This window comes from Dinoponera quadriceps, unplaced genomic scaffold (genome assembly GCF_001313825.1).
Source record: "Dinoponera quadriceps isolate SergipeBrazil2010 unplaced genomic scaffold, ASM131382v1 scaffold558, whole genome shotgun sequence".
NCBI lineage: Eukaryota > Metazoa > Arthropoda > Insecta > Hymenoptera > Formicidae > Dinoponera > Dinoponera quadriceps.
The window spans coordinates 450,715-458,116 of NW_014554665.1; positions in this window are offsets into that span (position 1 = coordinate 450,715).

Here is a 7,402-nt window from a genome sequence, read left to right on the forward strand (position 1 = left end):
GGGGGGGGGGGAGGTATATGTACGAACCCGATCGAAATTAGCCGGCTCTTAACCAAAAGTGGCGGTAACGCAAGTGGAACTAAGTGAGATGCGATAGGACACCAGGGGACCTCGCGATGAGGCACCTCCCCGCGCGACAAAAACGCCGACCGCACGATAGCAGAGGAAAAATACCGAGGCCGACGTAACGTCGCACCCCAAAGTGAAATAAAAGCGCTGAAATTGTATTATTTTGTTCATTTACTCTTCACACCCTTACATGTTCTTCATATCCTTACTTTTAATCTTACATATTTTTTTATTACACGGAAAAGGATCATTTTTCATTCTTTCCCGATCATCTTGAACAAGTAAGAAAACGGACAATCAACCACCGGCAGCTTCAACTGCGGCTGCGTTCCGATATTCAGTACTGAAAATCTATCTAGTACATGATCAGTGACGAAAAGATCGCAACGTTTTTTCTCTGACGAGTTTCTCGCGGTAGGGGTACAACTAATGAGAATGCACTATTACTGGACAGTAATTGGATGGGTGTTTAGGAAAATTGCATGCATTTCCACCGGGGCGAGTTCGATGCTTCATAACCGGGAAACATGGGTATGTCCGTACGGATAAAAGTGAAGAATAAAAAATACGTTTCGCGCGCGCATGAACGCTGCCAGCCACTTCTCGTGCGCGCACTTAACTTCCTTTCACCTTGCACTTTCGATCGCGCCCTTAAAAATAGGAATTATCAAAAGCGGCTGATGTAATGATTTCACGATTATCTTTCCCCATCTCTTCCCTTTGACTTCTCCTTGATGTGCCGCCCCGAGCTTTCTCTCTCATGCGCGCGGTAATGTCGCGCGATTCCTCGCATACTTTCGGAATATACTCGGAGCGCAAGATCGGAGCCGCGCGTCGTTCCACCTGTTCCGATTTCGAGACCGTCATTTTTTCGGGAGCCCGCGCCAGCGAAGCTCTCCCTTTCTTTGTCCCGAAGCGCCCGTCGACTAAGACCGCGTCCGAATCATCAATTTATTATAACGAGGCGCGCTCGTAGACATTTGTCAGAACATTATGCCGCGCTGTGGTCGGCCGCGCGATGCGCCGCAGCGGTAATAATTCTCGATGCGTACCGGAGGGCAATGCGGGGACGCGCGCAGTAACGGCCTGGTGCGTCCGTTCATTCGTTCCTCCGTACGTCGCGAAACAAGTTTTTCGGTAATTTTACTGGCATACCGGTCCGCCGCTTGTCTGTCTTTGCTCGCTCTGACAGCGTCACCGTGGTATAATCACTTCCTGAGCCTAATGGCCTAGCGCGGTAAAAGAGCGTCGAAAAACTCGCCGATTGTCCGGGGAGAAATTAATCAATATCGTCGCGGATATCACCAATGTCCGAACGCGTGCCTAACTGCGGACACTCCTGTTGTTTTAGTTTTAGATACGAATATTTAAATCTTTTAAATACTTATATATATTCAATATATGTATATATATTCAATGTTGAAAGTCTGAATATTCATATTTAAGGACCGAAATAACAAGAATGTCCAGTTAGGTGCGTGTACAAGCATTGGTACTTTCACCTTAAACGCGTCGCTAAGCGGACGGTTCGCGTTGGTTTTCTCCAAAATTGAATAAATTTTTTTGATTCCTCAGTGTATGGAAAATCGACCCGAGTCGAAATTTTCAATTTTACATCGAATCTTCGAGCGGAGAAAACGGAAATAAGTTCTCACTTGTGGCATTCTCAAAGGAGCACAACAGGAGGGCATTTGAAAACATGACGTAGAACTAAATTAGACTTAAAGTGAGACTAAATTCCGACTCGAGGGGTCCCGAAATTGTCCCGTGATTTGACGCTGGTGCTCGATCAACGATATCATTTACTCGCTGCGCCCCGATAAGGTCGCGGAACTTTCGTCGTCGTGATATTCATTCGGGCTTACCTTAATCCGACCGTTCTTCCGCGTTTAGCACCGAAATCAGATTGCGAAACTTCTTATTTTCAACATCGGGATTAGATCGCCGAACTTCTTATTTCCAGCGTCGGGATAGGATGGCGAAACTTCCCTCACGACGACGGCCGACGTTCGCTCCGACAACGAGCGACGTTTCTCTCCTGCGTCGAGAAGTCAGAGTCGCGTTTTCGGCGGGGGGGGGGGAGTTACTCCCCCTCTCCATTGCGCGCAAAAAATCGTGTCGAGAACGGCTCGAAAGGGCGGTCGAAGTAGCGCCGCCGACAAATTAGCCGACGGCGGTCTGTCGGCTCGAGGGGGATGCGCGAGGGAGGATGCCGGAGGGTCACGGGGCGGCAGTCGTCGCGTTTCAGGGAAACGCACGTGGATCGGCCCAGGAAAGGAAGCGACGGGGTGCATGTGTCCGACGAGGGCACTTAATCATCGGGGAAATTTTTCTGTCGACAACTGATTACTCGAGCCGCGCACGACGGCTGATTAACACGTTTTACATCGCCCCACCCCGTCGCACCCCGTGAAAACGATACGGTCGCGTCGGATACCCACGCCACTTCCGTGCGACGAGCTACGTTATTTTTACCCCCGTTGTGAGTGCCCCCGTTGATAGAAGCACGAAGGAACCCGGGGGGAGTCACCACCGTGACTCGGAAAGCTCTTCCTCGACCGAACGAGAAAAACCGGGGAGATCTCCGCCGCTCTTCGACGCTCCTCGATGTGATTATTTAATGATCAAAGAGGCCTCGATGTAAAAACGAGTTGCAAGTTTGCGCTCGCTACTCCAGCGTGTCTAGCGCAGTCGTCTTTGTAATTCGGAAAATATACGCGACGAGAAAGTGCTTGCGTAACGCGAGAACATACACGCACATCGAGAGATACGATGCGACTTTTCATTATTTTTAATTATCGTAATCTCGCTTCTACGTGGAAACGCGTGAAAACGCGTATTAAAATGCGAAACGTAACGCGTGACGTTTCCACATTCGGAGATCGAGATGTATCTCAATACACTTCCACAAGCAGGGAAAAAAGCCTGTGCTTGTAATCCCTTTATCGGCGGCAATTTTGCCTTTTTTTTTTTATTCTCCCGCGATGCCGAATACTGGCGGGGTCACAAAGTGACAACACCATTGACATGTGACGCGTGGGGTTGCGATCGTTTTTGTCACTCCCCACGGCGGCCGGTCTTATTAGAGGGTACTATTAAATTTCACGCAATTATAAATAATAAATTACGGCGTGTATCGGCGCGCCCGATAGACGAGGATCGGGCGGTGCGACGCATTACAATCAACGCATATTTATTATGCCATAATTAGCCGGAAATTGTCGTTACGTTATTAACTAAATAATAATGCGCGCGAGCGACAAATGGATGAAGTAAAATTAACGGGCCGGCGCCGCTATCACAATTATCATTATTATTTCCATTTCACGTTTTTCTGCAGGCACGTCGTACGCGCAGCCGGAAGCCCCGATAAACACCGATAACAACTCGCTGGTATCGCGAGCGTTTTCTCACGACGCGCAAAGCGCGCGCATCCGCCATAAGCGGACTCTCGTCTGTTTCGAAGTTCGGTTCGAATCGTTAACGCGACGAAATGATAAATCTTCATATATAGTGGACGGGGGAAATTCGTGCGCGGAATTTCAGCCGAAAATTTATTCCCTTCGTTATCGTAAAGTCTCGATGGCGATGGCCTTGGACGACGATATCACGTATCTCTCTCTCTCTCTCTCTCTCTCTCTCTTCTCGAGTAACGCACAAATATAAATGTCGCTGTCCACGCAACGGCGCAATAATAATTTTCCGCCGAAGAACGGAATTGTGTCTTTGGGGACGGGGGCAGACGAGCAGAAGGCGCGTTTAAATATTTCGAGGGGATTTCGAGAATTTCTTGGCAAAATAAAGGATCGTTGCCTCTTACGTGACTGAGCGTTGAGCGTTGTGAATTCTTCGTTCGTCGACTAACTTCGCCAAAAGTCGTCATCGTTGTCAACGTTTCCGGAATAAAATTCGTGATATGTGCGATGGTGATAATTAATAGCTCTGATAGACATGTAGAATGGACTGAACACGCCCACGGTACTACGTGACAGAGGAAGCAATACTGTTAATATATCTCTGTCCTTCGATCTTGGCTTCAGTCCTCCAATGGCAATGCTCAGTCTATTTTATATATCTATGGTAACTTATCGTAACGGCGGATAATTTATCCGCGGGACAAGCTGCACAAAATTCTTCTTTTCTTTCCCTCATTTTCATTTCTTTTCCTCTGGAGTCGCTCTCGAGATCTTTGCACTTGGATCGCGCTATTTCCACAGAACAGATTGGTGCTTTACGCGATTCTTGAAGTCGAGGCGAGCTCTCGATATTCCAGTCGAATGATAATTTGGCAAAAACCGACACTGTCTCGGCAAGCTCGATAATTAGCATTCCACCTCGCCGACAACAATTACGGCGCGTATTAGTATCGTCGCGACGACTCGCTCGCCGACTTTGCGCGAAGGCGAACGGAAGAATATTATGTCCTTTTGCCGGCGCGAGCTCGATTTTCTCACGGTGTTCACGGGTCGGGGAGATAATTAAAGCGAGTCTTTGGGAACGGGCACGCGGAATTGGCGGTGCACGCAACGCGATTTTCGCGAAATAGTTTTGCGGTCAGCCCATTCGCGGTTCTCCGAGATCCTAATGCGCCTCGAGTCCGTTTCCTTTTTTCGCTGTGCACGCTTACCGAGAAAAGTCCACCGTGAGATATCGCCGCATACATTACCTTACGTAACACCTCGAAGCTAATGGTTCGTTGATTTTCGATCGGGCATTAATAAACGGATGCGAGGATACACTTGCGAAAATGTGTTGAGAACAAAGAGGAACGATAAAAGCGAAAGATATATAAAAAGTAAGGTGATAAAATCGTCGATAAAGGAACATACCATGAAATGTAAAAAAAAATTAAAGGAAGAATTAAATAGTTGTATAAAAATTTATTATATATATATATGTGTATAAAATATGTAGATTATATACGCGTATTTTTTTATATATTGAAGATATATATTTATGATGCATAATTTTAGCAGAAATAGGAAAAGCACATTGATGTGCATACAAAGGGAAAAATTGAAAACAATTATAATACCGTAATTAAGAGTACGTACATGTGTATATAATCTTTGAGATTGCACGCGCAAAATTTATGAGGCTGTTTTCTAATAACGATGCAAGATGACAAATTTAGTTACATAATGACTGTGTGAATTAGAAACTTCTCACGTTTATCAACATCTTCCCTCTCGATATTTTTAGAGGAGTCGCAGGTGACTTCATCTGCCTTGAACACGGCCGAATCTCCCCCCCCCCCTCCCCGATTTGAATCATCCGGTAGGATTGATATATCGGCGCATACTAATGAGAAATTTTTCCTCAAAACGTGGCATCATCGATGAAAAGGAGTATTTATTAAAATAACTTTAATCGAATTATAATTAGCCCGCGATATATACGGCATCGGACGGGATTATAATTATAGGCTGAGGAGCATGATTAATCGCCGCAGGTGCAATAATTTATTGTCCCGAGTATGGTACTTCTCTATTGCCTCAACATTAACATCTTCTTCAATGAATCGTCACGGTGGATGAGAATTGAATATTTGCGCTTTTTAGGCTTAGCAGCGCTAGCAGCAGTGGAACACGCACAGGGGCAGCATGCGCGGCTAAAAACTCGTCCTTCTAATCGAGGAAACGAGGGAGGAATTTATCGCCGAGCGTGTATTCGTTACTTTTCGCGTTATGCGTTATTACTTATCCGAAGTAACTATATATTTACTCCAACTTCGCTCAATTTTCGTCTTCCCTCTCGCCCCATAAACACTCACAAGTTATGAAACAATTTCGCGGGGCTCTCTTCGGAATTTTCGCGAAACGCGAGCTTGAATCTCGTCGTCGCCGGATAAGCTCTCTCTCCCCTCCTCTCTCTTTCTCCTTCTCTCTCCCTATATCGCGCACGCGAGAACAATTTTAAATATATTCCCGTAAAATATCCTTCCGACATTTCGCCCCGATTAAATCCCGTATTCCACGCGCGGGCGTAGAGCGCGGTCTGAAAAAAATTGGAGAGAAAAAGAGAGAGAAAGAGAGAGAGGGAGGGAGAGAGAGTAAGAGAAGGGAGTAAAAGGAGAGGAGAGGAGAGTCCCCGGGACCTCAATCTCCCTCAAATCCGCACAAAGAGAGTGCAGAGGCAGAGCCGTCGCAAATGGCGACTCCGAATTCCCTCGCTACTCCCCCTCGTTCTCGCGCGCGCTCAAAGAAAATATATTTATAAAATTCATGCCCGACGTGTCCGCGCGGCCCGGTTAATCGGTTTCCCGAGGACGTTGATCAATTTCGCCTAGAAAGAAGGCGAGAGGTAGAGAGAACGAGGACGAGAGAGAAAGAGAGAGAAAAAAGGAAAGAGAGAAGGAGAAAAAGAGATAGAGGCAGAACGGAAGAGAGAAGGAAACGCGCCCTCTCGACGAGCGAACCCTGCTCTTCCCACCTTCGGCCTCTTCATCACCGCCCACCCTTTTTTTCCACCTCCCGCCACCCTCTATCTGTCGTTCTCCAGCCATCCCGCACCCGTCGTCTCTCCTTTTTCGAGTCGCCGAAAAAATGCGCCCTTCGGGCAGGAGCTTCCGCCGTTCCGAGACGCTGTCCTTCTCGCTCTCTTCCTCTCTTTACGCACACCTCTCTCTCTCTCTTTCTCTCTCTTTTCCCTCGTCCTCGTCCACATCTTCGTTCTCATCCTCCTTCATCTTCGTCTCTCCACCTTCGCTACCAGCGCGATTCCGCTCTCTCTCTCTCTCTCCCTCTCTCCCCCTTCTCCCCATCTCTCTCTTTCTTTCTCCCTTTCTCTGTTTCTCCGGTGAGGACACGCGGGGCAAGAGCGAAGCGCGTCCGAAAGCTCGTACCTTCCGCGTGCGTAAACAAACGCGCGGCCGCGGTGAATCCGCAAACGCTCGCGGATTCTTGCCTCTTCCCTCCCCCCCCCCGCGCTCCGACCTGCTCGCCCTTCGGCCCTGTTACGTTACGGAAAAATAAGTACACGCGAAGCCACCTAGGCACCCAGAAGAGAGATCCGCGCTCTTCTGGCCGCGGCGCTCCGGCATCTCTCGCCGCGTGTCTCTACGGTCCTCACTTTTCCCTCTCTCTCTCTCTCTCTCCCCACCCTCTTCCTCCTCCTCCCCCGCGGCCACCTCCTCTTCCCTCTCGAGCGTTCGCGCGAGCACGCCCGTGTGCCCGCGTGTCTGCGTGCACGTACATTAGGTACCTGCGCGCGTATATATGGGTACCTATCTATAGGTACCAAATGGTAAATGAGAGGGTAGACGCGAGGTCCGGACGCCCGCAGCTAGCGGCGACCCAAAGCTTCGTCTACCGCGGGGCTGTATGTGCCACTG